General features: G+C 55.4%; 1 pseudogene; it reads right to left on the reverse strand.

Moving 5' to 3' along the window:
• Window positions 1–451: 451 nt before the first annotated feature.
• LOC137310144 (ABC transporter F family member 4-like) lies at window positions 452–7,167 on the reverse strand (annotated as a pseudogene).
• Window positions 7,168–15,752: the final 8,585 nt, after the last annotated feature.

Raw genomic sequence — 15,752 nt, forward strand, 5'->3', positions numbered from 1 at the left:
ACCTCATCATTCCCTTCCTCCACCACCTCTTCATTCTCTTCCTCCTCCTCATCCTCCTCCAACTCCTCCACCTTCTCCTCCTCCTCCTCGTCTTACACCTCCTCCTCTTACACCTCCTCATCCTCTTCCAACTCCACCTCCTTCTCCTCCTTCTCCCCTCCTCCTTTACTTCCTCCTCCTCATCCTCTTCAACTTCCTCCCCTCCTCCTCCTTCTCCTCCTCCTACAACATCTCCTTCTCCTCAAACACCTCCTCCTCTTCCCCTCCTCCTCTTCCTCCTCCCCTACCCCTCATCCTCCTGCTACTCCTACTCCTTGTCCTCCTCCTCCTTCTGCTCCTCCTCTTCCTCCTCCTCTTCCTCCTCCTGTTCCACTTCCTCTTCCTCCTTCTCCTCCTGATCCTCCTCCTACTCCTGTTCCTCATACACCTCCAACTCCTCCTCCTCCTTCTCCTTCTCCTCCTGCTCCTCCTCCTCCTCCTCTTCCTCCTCCTCCTCTTCCACCCCTCCTTTGCCTCACATCCCCTGCTCCTCCCTTCTGCTTCCTCCTCCCCTTCTCCTCCTACACCTCCTCCTCCTTTTCTTCCTCCTCCTCCTTCACCACACTTCCTCCTGCTCTTTCCCTCCTTTTCCTCCTCTCTCTCCTCCAACTCATCCTCCTCCTTGTCTTCTCCTTCTTCCCTTCCTCCTCTTCATCCTCCACTTCGTTCTCCTCCTCCTCTTCCCCTTCCTCCTCATCCACTTCCTCCTCCTCCTCCACTTCCTCCAACTTCCCCTCTGCCTCTTCCTCCTCTTCCAACTCCTTCTCTTCCTTGACCTTCCTCCTCCCCTTCCTCCAACTCCTCCTCTGCCTCTTTGTCCTCTTCCCCCTCCTTCTTTTCCACGACGTTCCGCCTCCTCTTCCTCCTCCTCCTCTTCTTCCTCCTCCTCTTCATCCTCCTGCTCCTCTTCCTTCTCCTCCACTTCCTTCTCCTCCCCCTCTTCCTCCTCCTCTCATCCTCTTCTTCCTCCTCCTCCTCCTGCTCTTCCTTCTCCTCCTCTTCCAACTCCTCCTCTTACTCCTTCTCTTCCTCCTCCAACTGATCCTCCTCCTCCTCCTGTTCCCCTCCTGCTCTTCCTCCACCTCTTCATTCTCTTCCTCCTCCTCCTACTATTCCTTCTACTCCTCCTCCTCTTTCTCCCCACCTCCTCCTCCTCTTCTTCCTCTGCCTCCTCCTCTCCCTCATCTTCCTCCTCCTCCTCCTCTTATTCCTCCTCACCCTCTTCCTTCTCCTCCTCCTCTTCCTCCTACCCTTACTCCTCCTCCTCCTCCTCTTCCTCATCTCCCTCCTCCTCCTGCTCCTCATACTCCAAAACTTCCTCCCCACCCCTCCTCCTCTTCCTCCTCCTCCTCTTCATCCTCCTCCTCCTCTTCCTCATCCACTTCTTTCTCCTCCTTCTCTTCTTCCTCATCCTCTTCCTCCTCCTCCTCCTCCTCTACCTCCTTCTCCACTTCCTCCTCCTTCTCCTCTTCCACCTCCTCCTCGTACTCCTTCTCTTCCTTCTGCAACTCACCCTTCTCTTCCACGTCCTGCCTCCTCCTCCTCCTTCCCCTCTTCATCCACTTCCTCCTCCAACTCATCCTTCTCCCCTCCACGTCATCCTCCTCTCCTCCTCCTGTGCTCCCCCTCCTCCTCCTCTTCCCCTCCACCTCCTCATCCTCCTCCAACTCCTCTTCCTCCTACTCATCCTCCGACTCCTCCACCACCTCTTCATTCTCTTTCTCCTCCTCTTCCTCCTCCACCCCTCCTCCCCTTCCTCCTCATCCTCTTTCTCCTCCTCCTACAACTCATTATTCTCCCCCTCCTCCACTACATCCGCTCCTCCACTCCACTTCCCCTCCACCTCCTAACCCTCCTCCTACACCTCCTTCTCCTCATCCTCCAACTCCTCCTCCACATCTTCATTCTCTTTCTCCTCCTCTTCCACCTCCAACTCCTCCTCCTCCACCTCCTCTTCCTCTTCCTCCTCCTCTTCCCAATCCTCCTCCTCTTCCACCTCCAACTTCTTCTCCTTCGCCACACTTCCTTCGTCTCCTCCTCCTCCACTTCCTCCTCCTCCAACGCCTTCTCCTCCTCCTTCTCCTCCTCCTCCACTTCCTACTCCTCCACCTCCTTCTCCTCCTCCTCCTCTTCCTCTTCCTCCACCTTCTCCTCCAAACATTCATTCTCCTCCTCTTTTTCCTCCTTCCTCCACCTCCTCCTCCTATTCCTCTGTCTCTTCCTCTCCCTCCTCTTCCTCCTCCAACACCTCCTGTTCCTCCTCCTCCTCCTGTTCTTCTTCCAACTCCGCATACTCCTCCTCCTACTCTTTCTCTTCTTCCTCCTCCCCATCCTTCTCCTTCTCATCCTCCTATTTCTCCTACTCCAACACCGTTCTCCTCCTCCTCCTCCAACTCCTACTTGTCTTCCTCCTCATCCTCCTCCTCCTGCTCTTTTTCCTCCTCCTCTTCTTCCACCACCACCTCTTCCTCGCCTTCCTCCACCTCCTTCTCCTCCTCATACTCCTCCTCTTCCTCCTCAACCCCTCAGCCTCCTCCTCCTCCTCTTCACCCTCCTCCTCCTATCCCTTGTCATTCTCCACATCATCATCATACTTCTCCTCTTCCTCCAACACCTCCTCATCCTCTTCCTCCTCTTCCTCTACCTTCTCTTCCTTGACCTTCCTCCTCCTCATCCTCCTATTCCTCCTCCTCCTCCTCTTCCTCCTCCACCTCATATTCCTCCTCTTCCTCCCCACCCCTCCTCCTCTTCCTCCTCATTCTCTTCCTCCTCGACTTCCTTCTCCACCCCTTCCTCTTCCTCTCATCTTCTTCCTCCTCCTCCTCCTCACACTCCAACTCCTGCTCTACATCTTCATTCTCTTTCTCCTCCTCTTCCACCTCCAATTCCTCTTTCTACTCCTCCTCTTCCAAATCCTCCTCCTCTTCCTCCTCCAACATCTCCTCCTTCACCTCACTTCCTCCTTCTCGTCCTCCTCCACTTCCTCCTCCTACTACTCCTCCTCCTCCTTTTCCTACTCATCCATCTCCTTCTCCTCCTCCTCCTCTTCCTCCTCTTCCTACTCATCCACCTCCTCCTCCAAACACTCCTTCTCCTACTCCTCTTTCTCCTCCTTCTCCCTACCTCCTCCTCCTCTTCCTCCACCTCTTCAACTTCCTTCTCTTCCTCCTCAAACACCTTCTCCTCCTGTTCCTCTTACAACTCCGCATACTCCTCCTCCTCTAACTCCTCATCTTCCTCCTCCTCTAACTCCTCCTCCTCCTCTTTCTCTTCTTCCTCCTCCCCATCCTCCTCCTTCTCCTCCTACTATTTCTCCACCTGCAACCCATTTCTCCTCCTCCTCCTCCAACTCCTACTTCTCTTCCTCCTAATCCTTCTCCTCCTCTTCATCCTCCTCCTCTTCTTCCACCACCTCCTCCTCCCCTTCCTCCGCCTCATCCTCTTCCTCGTCTTCCTCCTCCTCCTCCTCCTCCTCATCTTCCTCCCCAACTCCTCCTCCTCATCCTCCTCCTCTTCCTCCTCCTCCTTGTCTTCCTCCTCCAAATCATCATACTTCTCCTTTTTCTCCCAACCCCTCCTCCTCTTCTCCCCCTCCTCCTCATCCTCCTCCTCTTCCTCCTCCACCACCTCTGCCTCCTCCTCCTCTTCCTCTTCCTCCTCTTCATTCTCCTCCCCCTGCTCCTCATCTTCCTCCTCCTTGTCTTCCTCCTCTTCTAACACCTCCTCCTCCACTTCCATGTCCTTCCTCCTCCTCCTCCTCCACTTCCTCCTCTTCATCCTCCTCTTTTTCCCCTCCACCTCCTCATTCTCCTCCTACTCCTCTTCCTCCTCCTCATCTTCCAACTCCTCCTCCACCTCTTCATTCCCATCCACCTCCTCTTCCTCCTCCACCCATGCTCCTCTTCCTCCTCCTTCTCTTCCTCCTCCTCCTCTTCAATGTCTTTCCTCCACCTACTCCTGCTCCTTCTCCTCCTCCTCTTCCTCCTCCTACTCATCCTTCTCCCCTCCAGGTCCTCCTTCCCCTCCTCCTCTGCCTCCCCTCCTCCTCCTCCTCTTCCCCACCACCTCCTCATCCTCCTCCTACTCCCCTTCTTCCTCCTCCGCATCCTCCAACTCCTCCTCCTCCTCTTCATTCTCCTCCTCCTGCTCCTCATCTTCCTCCTCTAACACCTCCTTCTTTTCCATGTCCTTCCCCTCCTGCTCCAACTCATCCTTCTCCCCTCCACATCATCCTCCTCCCATCCTCCTCTGCCTCTCCTCCTCCTCCTCCTCTTCCCCTCCACCCCCTCATCCTCCTCCTACTCCTCTTCCTCCTCCTCATCCTCCAACTCCTCCTCCACCTCCTCATTCTCTTCCTCCTCCACCCATGCTCCTTTTCCTCCTCCTCATCGTCCTCCTCCTTCTCTTCATTCTCCTCCACCTCCTCCTCCTATCCTCCTCCATTTCCTCCTCCAACTCATCATTCTCCCACTCATCCTCTGCCTTCCCTCCTCCACCTCCTCTTCCGCCTACAACTCCTCCTCCACTCCCTCTTCCTCCTCCTCTTCCCAATTCTCCTCCTCTTCCGCCACACTTCCTCCTTCTCCTCCTCCTCCACTTTCTCCTCCTCTTCCTCCTCCTCCTCCTCCTCCTCCTCCTCTTTGTTCTCTTCCTTCTCCTCCACCTCCTCCTCCAAACACTCCTCCTCCTACTCTTTCTCCTCCTCCTCCTTCTCCTCTTTCAACTCTGGATCCTCCTCCTCCACTAACTACTCATCCTCCTCCTCCTTAACTCCTCCTCCTCCTCCTCCTCCTCCTCTTTATCTTCTTCCTCCTCCTCATTCTCCTCCTTTTCCTACTCCTATTTCTCCTACTCCAACCCCTTTCTCCTCCTTCTCCTCCAACTCCTACTTCTCTTCCTCCTCATCCTCCTCCTCCTCCTCCTCCTCCAACTACTCGTCCTTCAACTTCTCCCCTTCCTCAACTTCCTTCTCTTCCTCCAACTCTCCCTCTGCCTCCGTCTTCTCCTCCTCTTCCTCCTCCTCCTCTTTCTCCTCCTACTCCGCCTCATCATCCTCATTTTCCTCCTCCACCTCCTACTCCTCCTCTTCTCCCTCCTCGTCCATGTTTTCCTCCTCCAACTCATCCACCTCACCCTCCTCTTCTCCTCCAACACCTCCTCCGCCTCCTTCAACTCTTCATCCTCGTCCTCCTGTTCCTATTCCTCCTCCTCCTCGTTGTCCTCCTCCTTCCCCTTCTCTCTTCCTCCTCCTCTTTCTCTTCCTCCACAAACTCTTCTGCCTCCTCCACTTCGTCCAACTCCTCCTCTTGCGCCTCCTCCTCTTCCTCATCTTCCTCCTCCTCCTCTTCCTCCACCTCCTACTCTTCCTCCTCCTCCTACTCTTCCTCCTCCCCTCCTCCAACTCATCCTCCTCCTCGTCTTCTCCTACTACTCCACCTCTTCCTCCTCCACTTCCTTCTCCTCCTCCTTTTCCTCTTCCTGCTCATCCACCTCCTCCTACTCCTCCTCCTCCTCTTCCCCTCCAGATCTTCCTCCACCTCTTCATTCTCTTCCTCCTCCTCTTAATACTTCTCCTCTTCCTCCTTCTCCTCCTCCTCTTTTTCCCCACCTCCTCCTCTTCATCCTCCTCTTCCTCCTCCTCTTCCTCGTCCTCATCCTCCTCCTCATACTCCTCCTCTTCCTCCCCACCCTCCTCCGATTCCTCCTCCTCCTTCTCTCCTCCTCCTCCTCTTCCTTCTCCTCGTCTTTCTCCCCACCATCTCCTCCTCCTTTTCTTCCTCTGCCAACTCCTCTTCCACCTCTTCATCTTCCTCTGCCTCCTCCTCTTCCTCCCCACCTCTCCCCCTCTTCCTCCTCCTCCACTTCCTTCTCCTCCACCTCCTCCTCCAAACACTCCTCCTCCTACTCTTTCCCCTCCTCCTCCTTCTCCTCTTCCAACTCCGCATCCTCCTCCTCCTCCAACTACTCATCCTCCTTAACTCCTCCTCCTCCTCTTTCTCTTCTTCCTCCTCCTCATCCTCCTCCTTTTCCTACTCCTATTTCTTCTACTCCAACGCCTTTCTCCTCCTTCTCCTCCAACTCCTACTTCTCTTCCTCCTCATCCTCCTCCTCCTCCTCCAACTACTCGTCCTTCAACTTCTCCCCTTCCTCAACTTCCTCCTCCTCCTCCAACTCTCCCTCTGCCTCCGTCTTCTCCTCCTCTTCCTCCTCCTCATTCTCCTCCTCCTCCTCTTCCTCCTTCAACTCCTCCTCATCATCCTCATTTTCATCCTCCACCTCCTGCTCCTCCTCTTGTCCCCCCTCGTCCACGTTTTCCTCCTCCAACTCATCCACCTCACCCTCCTCTTCTCCTCCAACACCTCCTCCGCCTCCTTCAACTCTTCCTCCTCCTGTTCCTATTCCTCCTCCTCCTTGTTGTCCTCCTCCTTCCCCTTCTCTCTTCCTCCTCCTCTTTCTCTTCCTCCACAAACTCTTCTGCCTCCTCCTCTTCGTACACCTCCTCCTCTTGTGCCTCCTCCTCCACTTCCTCATCTTGCTCCTCCTCCTCTTCCTCCACCTCCTACTCTTCTTCCTCCTCCCCTCCTCCAACTCATCCTCCTCCTCGTCTTCTCCTCCTCTTCTTCCTCCACTTCCTCCTCATCCACCTCCTCCTACTCCTCCTCCTCTTCCCCTCCAGATCTTCCTCCACCTCTTCATTCTCTTCCTCCTCCTCCTAATACTTCTCCTCTTCCTCCTTCTCCTCCTCCTCCTCTTTCTCCCCACCTCCTCCTCTTCCTCTACCTCCTCCTCTTCCCCATCTTCTTCATCCTTCTCTTCATCCTTCTCTTCCTCCTCTTCCTCCTCCTCTTCCTCGTCCTCGTCCCCCTCCTCATACTCCTCCTCTTCCTCCCCACCCCTCCTCCTATTCCTCCTCCTCCTTCTCTTCCTTCTCCTTCTCTTCCTTATCTTCCTCCTCCTCCTTCTCCTCTTCCTTCTCCCCACCACCTCCTCCTCCTTTTCTTCCTCTGCCAACTGCTCTTCCACCTCTTCCTCTTCCTCTGCCTCCTCCTCTTCCTCCTCCTCCTCATACTCCTCCACTTCCTCCCCACCTCTCCTCCTCTTCCTCCTCCTCCACTTCCTCATCCTCATCTTCGTCCTCCCCTAATCCCTCCTCTTCCTCCTCCTTCTCTTCCACGTCCTTCCTCCTCCTCCTCCGACTCCCCTCATGTTCCTCCTCCTCTCCACCTCCTCACACTCTTCCTACTCCTTTTCCTCATCCTCCTTATCCTTCAACTCCTCCTCCACCTCTTCATTCTCTTCCTCCTCCTCTTCCTCCTCCATCCCTCCTTCTCTTCATTCTCCTCCTACTCCTATCCTCCTCCTCTTCCTCCTCCCCCTCTTCCACATCCTTCCTCCTCCTCCTCCTCTTCGTTCTCCAACTCATCATTCTCCCATCTTCTTCCTCCTCCTCCTCTTCCTCCTCCAACTCATCCTTCCCCCGCTTCTTCTGCCTCCCCTCCTCCTCCTCTTCCCCTCCACATCCTCATCCTCCTCCTACTTCTGTACCTCCTCCTCATCCTCCAAATCCTCCTCCACCTCTTCATTCTCTTTTTCCTCCTCTTCTTCGTACAACTCCTCCTCCTTCACCACACTTCCTCCTTCACCTCCTCCTCCACTTCCCCCTCCTCTTCCTTCTGCTCTTCCTCATTCTCTTCCTCCTTCTCCTCCTCCACCTCTTCATTGTCTTCCTCCTTTTCCTCCTCCTCTTTCTCCTCCTTCTCCCCACCTCATCCTCCTTTTATTCCCCCACGTCTTCCTCTTCCTCCTCTTTCTCCTCCAACACCTTCCCTTCCTCCTCCTCTTCCTGCTCCTCTTCCAACTCCGCACCCTGCTACTCCTCTAATTCCTCCTCCTCCTCTAATTCTTCATCCCCTTTCTCCTCTTTCTCTTCCTCCTCCTCCTCATTCTCCTCCTCCTATTTCTCCTACTCCAACCCCTTTCTCCACCTCCTCCTCCAACTCCTACTTCTCCTCCTCCTCTTCCTCCTCCACCTCCTCCTCCATATCCTCCAACCCCTACCCTTCCCCTTCCTCCTCCTCCCCTTCCTCTTCCTCCTACTCCTACTCTTCCTCCTCATTTTCCTCCTCCTCAGACTCCTTGTCATCCAACTTCTTCCTTCCTCATCTTTCCCCTCCTCCTCCAAATCCCCCAATGCCTCGTTCTCCTCCTCCTCTTCCCCTCCTCTTTCTCCTCCTCCTCCTCTTCCTCTTCAAGCTCCTCTTCATCTTCCACATCTTCCTCCTCCACCTCCTGCTCTTCCTCTTCCTCCTCCTCCAACAACCCCTCTTCCTCCTTCAACTCTTCCTCCTCCTACTACTCCTGCGCCTAGTCCTCCTCTTCCTCCTCTAACTCCTCCTCCTCATTGTCCACTTCCTTCCTCTTCTCTCTTCATTCTGCTCCTTCTCTCCCTCCAACCCTTCCTCCTCCTCTTCCTCGTTTTCCTCCTCCTTCTCCACTTCCTCGTCTTCCTCCTACTCCCCTCCTCTTTCTCCTCACCCTCCTCTTCAACATCATTCTTGCTCCTCCTTCTCCTCCTCCTCCTCTTCCTCAGCTTCCAACCCTCCCCTCTTCTTCCTCCTCATCCTCGTCAATCCTCCTCCCCTCTTCCTCCTCCTTCGCCTCTTTCTCATCTTCCTCCTCCTCTTCCTCATCTTCCTCCTCCTCCTCTTCCTTTTTCCCCTCCTTCTCCTCCTCCTCCTCCCCTTCTGTTCCTCCTTAACTCCTACTCCAGTTCCTCATCTTCCTCCTCTATCTCCTCCTTCCCCTCCTCCCCTTCCTCCTCCTCATTCACGCCCTGCTCCTCATCTCCTCCAACTCCTCCTCTTCCTCATCTTCCTCCTCCACCTCCTCCTCCTCTTCCATATCTTCCTCCACCACCTCCTCCCCCTCCTTTTTCTCATCTTCCTCCAACACCTCCTCCTCCTCCTCCTCCTCCAACTCATCCTCCTCCTGCTCCTCTTCCTCTAACCCCTCCTCCTCCTCATTGTCCTCCTCATCCTCCACTTCCCCCACCAACTCCTCCTCCAACTCCTCTAATTCTTCCTCCTCCACTTTATCTTCCTCCTCTTCCTCCTCCTCCTCTGGCTCCTCTTCCTTCTCCTACCCCTCCACCTCCTCTCATCCTCCTACTACTCCACATCCTCCTTCTCCACCTCTTCCTCCACCTCCTCCTCTTCCTCTTCCTTTACCTTGCCCCTCCTCCTCCTCTTCCTCCTCCTCTTCCTCATCTTCCTCCTCCTCCAATTCCTGTTCCTCTTCCTCCTTCTCTTGCTCCTTCAACTCATCCTCTTCACCCTCCTCTTCCTCTTCCTCCTCCAACTCCTCCTCCTCCAGCTCCCCTCTCTCCTCCTCCTCTAACTCCTCCTCCTTCTCATTATCCTCCTCTTTCCCCGTCTCCTCCTCCTTCTTTTCCTCCTCCTCCTCCTCCTCTTCCTCTTCCTCCTCGTCCGCTTCCTCCTTTTCCTCCTCCACTTCGTTATTTTCTTCCTCCGCCTCCTCCTCTTTCTGCTCCACCTCCTCTTCCTCCTCCTTTTCCTCCTCCAACTCATCCTTCTCCCCTCCACATCATCCTCCTCCCCTCCTCCTCTGTCTCTCCTCCTCCTCTTCCCCTCCACCTCCTCATCATCCTCCTACTCCTCTTCCTCTTCCTCATCCTCCTACTCCTCCTCCACATCTTCATTCTCTTTCTCCTCCTCTTCCACCTCCAACTCCTCCTCCTCCACCTCCTCTTCCTCTTCCTTCTCCTCTTCCCAATCCTCCTCCTCTTCCTCCTCCAACTTCTCCTCGTTCGCCACATTTCCAACTTCTCCTCCTCCTCCACTTCCTCCTCATCCTACTACTCCTCCTCCTCCTTCTTCTCCTCCTCCTCTTCCTACTCCTCCACCTCCTTCTCCTCCTCCTGCTCCAAACACTCCTCCTCCCCCTCTTTCTCCTCCTCCTCCTCGTCTTCCGCCTCTTCCTCTTCCTCCTCTTCCTCCTCTTCCTCCTCCAACACCTCCTCTTCCTCCTCCGCCTTCTCCTGTTCCTCTTCCAACTCCACTTACCCCTCCTCCTCGAACGCCTCATCCTCCTCCTCTTCCTACTCCTCCACCTCCTTCTCCCCCTCCTCCTTCTCCTCCTCTTCCTTCTCCTCCACCTCCTCCTCCAAACACTCCTCCTCCTCCCCCTCTTTCTCCTCCTCCACCTCTTCTTTCGCCTCTTCCTCTCCCTCCTCTCCCTCCTCTAACACGTCCTCATCCTCCTCCGCCTTCTCCTGTTCCTCTTCCAACTCCACTTACTCCTCCTCCTCTAATGCCTCCTCCTCCTCCTCTAACTCCTCCTCCTCCTCTTTCTCTTCTTCCTCCTCCCCATCCTCCTCCTTCTTCTCCTCCTATTTCTCCTACTTCAACCCTTTTCTTCTCCTCCTCCTCCAACTCCCACTTCTCTTCCTCCTAAACCTCCTCCTCCTCTTCATCCTCCTCCTCTTCCTCCACCTCATCCTCTTCATCCTCCTCCTCCCCTCCCTCCCCAACCCCTCCTCCTCTTCCTCCTCCTCATCCTCCTCCTCTTCCGCCTCCACCCCACCACCTCTGCCCTCCTCCTCCCCTTCCTCCTCCTCTTCCTCCTCCTCTTCATTCTCCACGCCCTGCTCATCATCTTCCTCCTTCTTGTCTTCCTCCTCCTCCTCATCCTCCTCTTCCATGTCTTTCCTCCTCCTCCTCCTCCTCCTCCACTTCCTCCTCTTCCTCCTCCTCCTGTACCCCTCCTCCTCCTCTTCCTCCTACAACTCATTCTTCACCCCTCCACATCATCCTCCTCCCCTCCTCCTCTACCTCTCCTCCTCCTCTTCCCCTCCACCTCCTCCTCCTCCTACTCCTCCTCCTCCTCGTCATTTTCCTCCTCCTCCTTCTCATCATTCTCCACCTCCTCCTCCTCCTCCTATCCTCCTCCTCCTAGGCTTCCTCATCCTCTAGCCTCTCCTTCTCTTCCTCCTCCTCCTCTTCCACGTCTTTCCTCCACCTCCTCCTCCTCCTCTTCCACTTCATCCTCCAACTCATCCCTCTCCCCTCCATGTCCTCCTCTGCTGCCTCCTCCTCTGCCTCCCCTCCTCCTCCTCCTCTTCCCCGCCACCTCTTCATCCTCCTCCTCCTCCCCTTACTCCTTCTCCTCATCCTCCAACTCCTCCTCCACATCTTCATTCTCTTCCTCCTCCTCCTCCTCTTCTTCTTCCTCCTCTTCCGCCTCCTCTTCCTCCTCCAACTCATCCTTCTCCCCTCCTCCTGCTCCTCCTCGTCCTCCTCCTCCTCATCATCCTCCCCTCTTCCAACTCCTCTTCCTCCAACTTCTACTCCAATTGCTCATCTTCCTCATCCTCCTCCTCTTCCTCCTCCTCATTCACCTCCTCCTCCTCTCCTCCTCCAACTCCTCATCTTCCTCATCTTCCTCCTTCACCACCTCCTCCTCATCCTGCACCACTTCCTTCTCCTCGTTTAAACCCTCATCATCCTCATTGTCCTCCTCATCCTCCACTTCCTCCACCAACTCCTCCTCCAACTCCTCTAACTCTTCCTCGTCCGCTTTATCTCCTCCTCTTCCTCCTCCTCCTCTTGCTCCTCTACCTTCTCCTACCCCTCCTCCTCCTCTTCATCCTCCTACTACTCCACATCCTCCTTCTCCACCTCTTCCTCCACCTCCTCCTCTTCCTTTTCTTCCTCTTCCTCCATCTTCTCCTCTTCCTCCTCCTCCTATTCCTCCTCCTCTTCATCGTCTTCCTCCTCCTCCAACTCCATTCCTCTTCCTCCTCTTACTCCACCAACTCATCCTCCTCACCCTCCTCTTCCTCTTCCTCCTCCAACGCCTCCTCCTCCAGCTCCCCTCCCTTCACCTCCTCTAACTCCTCCTCCTTCTCATTGTCCTCCTCCTTCACCTTCTCCTCCTCCTTCTCTTCCTCCTCCTCCTCTTCCTCTTCCTCATCGTCCGCTTCCTCCTTTTCCTCCTCCACCTCGTTATTTTCTTCATCCACCTCCACCACTTCCTCGTCTTCCTCCTCCCCCTCCCCTCCTCTTCCTGCTCCTCATCCACCCCTCCTCCTCCTCGTCCCCTTTCTCCTCAAACTCATCCTCCTCACCGTCCCCTTCCTCCTCCTACAACACCTCCTCCAACTCTTTCTCTTCCCCCTGCTCCTCTCCCCTCCTCCTCTAAATCCCCCTCCTCATTGTCCTCCTCCTTCGCATTCTTTTCTCCACCTCTTGCTCCTCTTCCTCTTCCAACTCCTCCTCCTCGTTCTTCAACTCCTCTCCTTCCTCCAATTGTTCTTCCTCCTCTTCCTGCTCCTCTTCCACCTCAGGTAACTCCTCCTCCTCCTCCAAATCTTCCTTCTCCTCCTCCTCCTCCTCTTCCGCCTCCACCCCTACCACTTCTGCCTCCTCCTCCTCTTCCTCCTCCTCTTCATTCTCCACGTCCTGCTCCTCATCTTCCTCCTCATTGTCTTTCACCTCCTCCTCTTCCTCCTCCACTTCCTCCTCTTCCTCCTCCTCCTGTACCCCTCCTCCTCCTCTTCCTCCTCCAACTCATCCATCTCCCCTCCACATCATCCTCCACCCCTCCTCCTCTGCCTCTCCTCCTCCTCTTGCCCTCCACCTCCTCCTCCGACGCCTCCTCCTCCTGCTCGAACTCCTGCTACACCTCTTCATTCTCTTCTCCTCCTCTTCTTCCTCCACCCGTACTCCTCTTCTTCCTCGTCATTTTCCTCCTCCTCCTTCTCATCATTCTCCACCTCCTCCTCCTCCTCCTATCCTCCTCCTCCTCCTCTTCCACATCCTCCTCCAATTCATCCCTCTCCCCACCATGACCTCCTCTGCCGCCTCCTCCTCTGCCTCCCCTCCTCCTCCTCTTCCCCGCCACCTCTTCATCCTCCTCCTCCTCCTCCTCCAACTCCTCCTCCACATCTTCATTCTCTTCCTCCTCCTCCTCCTCTTACTCCTCCTCCTCTTCCTCCTCCTCTTCCTTCTCCAACTCATCCTTCTCCCCTCCTCCTGCTCCTCCTCGACCTCCTCCTCCTCCTCTCTTCCAACTCCTCTTCCTCCAACTCCTACTCCAATTGCTCATCTTCCTCCTCCTCCTCTTCCTCCTCCTCATTCACCTCCTCCTCCTCTCCTCCAACTCCTCATCTTCCTCATCTTCCTCCTCCACCACCTCCTCCTCCTGCACCACTTCCTTCTCCTCGTTTAACCCCACCGCCTCCTCATTGTCCTCCTCATCCTCCACTTCCTCCACCAACTCCTCCTCCAACTCCTCTAACTCTTCCTCGTCCACATTATCTCCTCCTCTTCCTCCTCCTCCTCTTGCTCCTCTACCTTCTCCTTCCCGTCCTCCTCCTCTTCATCCTCCTACTACTCCACATCCTCCTTCTCCACCTCTTCCTCCATCTTCTCCTCTTCCTTGACCTTCCTTCTCCTCCCCCTATTCCTCCTCCTCTTCATCGCCTTCCTCCTCCTCCTCTTACTCCTCCTCCTCTTCCTCCTCCAACTCATCCTTCTCCCCTCCTCCTGCTCCTCCTCGTCCTCCTCCTCCTCCTCTCTTCCAACTCCTCTTCCTCCAACTCCTACTCCAATTGCTCATCTTCCTCCTCCTCCTCTTCCTCCTCCTCATTCACCTCCTCCTCCTCTCCTCCAACTCCTCATCTTCCTCATCTTCCTCCTCCATCACCTCCTCCTCCTCCTGTACCACTTCCTTCTCCTCGTTTAACCCCCTCCTCCTCCTCATTGTCCTCCTCATCCTCCACTTCCTCCAACAACTCCTCCTCCAACTCCTCTAACTCTTCCTCGTCCACATTATCTCCTCCTCTTCCTCCTCCTCCTCTTGCTCCTCTACCTTCTCCTACCCGTCCTCCTCCTCTTCATCCTCCTACTACTCCACATCCTCCTTCTCCACCTCTTCCTCCATCTTCTCCTCTTCCTTGACCTTCCTTCTCCTCCCCCTATTCCTCCTCCTCTTCATCGCCTTCCTCCTCCTCCACCTCCCATTCCACTTCCTCCTTCTCTTGCTCCTCCAACTCATCCTCCTCACCCTCCTCTTCCTCTTCCTCCTCCAACTCTTCCTCCTCCAACTTCCCCTCCTCCTCATCTAACTCCTCCTCCTTCTCATTGTCCTCCTGCTTCCCCTTCTCCTCCTCCTTCTCTTCCTCCTCCTCCTCTTCCTCTTCCTCATGGTCCACTTCCTCATTTTCCTCCTCCACATCGTTATTTTCTTCCTCCACCTCCACCACTTCCTCGTCTTCCTCCTCCCCCTCCCTCCCTCCCTCCTCTTCTTACACCACCTCCTCTTCCTCTGCCTCCTGCTCTTTCTAATCTTCCTCATCTTCCTCCTCCTCCTCCACTTCCTCATCTTCCTCCTCCAGCTCATCCTCATCCACCCCTCCTCCTCCTCGTCCCCTTTCTCCTCCAACTCATCCTCCTCACCGTCCTCTTCTTCCTCCTACAACACCTCCTCCAACTCTTTCTCTTCCCCCTGCTGCTCTCCCCTCCTTCTCTAACTCCCCCTCCTCATTGTCCTCCTCCTCTTGCTCCTCTTCCTCCTCCAACTCCTCCTCCTCGTTCTCCAACTCCTCTCCTTCATCCAATTGTTCTTCCTTCTCTTCCTGCTCCTCTTCCACCTCAGGTAACTCCTCCTCCAACTCTTCCTTCTCCTCCTCCTGCTTCTCCTCCTACTCTTTCTCCTCCTCCTTCTCTTTCTCCTCCTCTTCCTCCTCCTTTTCCTCCTCCAACTCATCCTTCTCCTCTCCACATCATTCTCCTCCTCTGTCTCCCCTCCTCCTCTTCCCCTCCACCTCCTCATCATCCTCCTACTCCTCTTCCTCCTCCTCATCCTACAACTCCTCCACCTCCTTCTCCTCCTCCTCCTCTTCCTCCTCCCCATCCACCCCTCCTCCTCCTCGTCCTCTTCCTCCTCCTCCAACACCTGCTCCTCTCCCCTCCTCCTCTAACTCCTCCTCCTTCTCCATCTTTTCTCCTCTTCTCGCTGCTTTTCCTCCTCCAACTCCTCCTCCTCGTTCTCCAACTCCTCTTCTTCCTCTAATTGTTCTTCCTCCTCTTCTTCCTCCACTTTCTCGTCCTCCTCTTCCACGTCCTTCCTCCGCCTCTTCCTCCACCTCCTCTTCCTCCTCCGACACATCCTTCGCTCCCTCCTGCTCCATCTCCCCTCCTCCTCCTCCTCTCTCCCTGCACGTCCTCATTCTCCTCCACCTCCTCTTCCTTCTCGTCCTTCTCCTCTTCCTCCTCCTCCTCCACCTTCTCTTCCTCCTCCACCTTCTCTTCCTTCACCACACTTCTTCCTCCTCCTCCTCCACTTCCTCCTCCTTTTCCTTCTCCTTCTCCTCTTCCTCCTTCTTGTTCTCCCACTCCTCCTCCTCCTCCATCTCCTCCTCTTCCTGCTCTATGTCCATCTCCTCCTCCTCCTCTTCCTCCACCAACACCTCCTCCTCCACCTCCATTGTCTTCCTCCTTCTCCTCCTCCTCCTCCTCCTCTTCCACCTCTTCCTTCTCCACCAACTCCTCCTCCAAATACAACTCCTCCACCTCTTTCTCCTCATTCTCCCAGCCTCCTCCTCCTCCTCTTCCTCCGCCTCTTCCTCTTCCTCCACTTCCTCCTCCAACATTTCCTCTTCCTCCTCCTCCTCCTGCTCCTCTTCCACCTCT

This window comes from Heptranchias perlo, unplaced genomic scaffold (assembly GCF_035084215.1).
Source record: "Heptranchias perlo isolate sHepPer1 unplaced genomic scaffold, sHepPer1.hap1 HAP1_SCAFFOLD_227, whole genome shotgun sequence".
NCBI classification, from domain to species: domain Eukaryota; kingdom Metazoa; phylum Chordata; class Chondrichthyes; order Hexanchiformes; family Hexanchidae; genus Heptranchias; species Heptranchias perlo.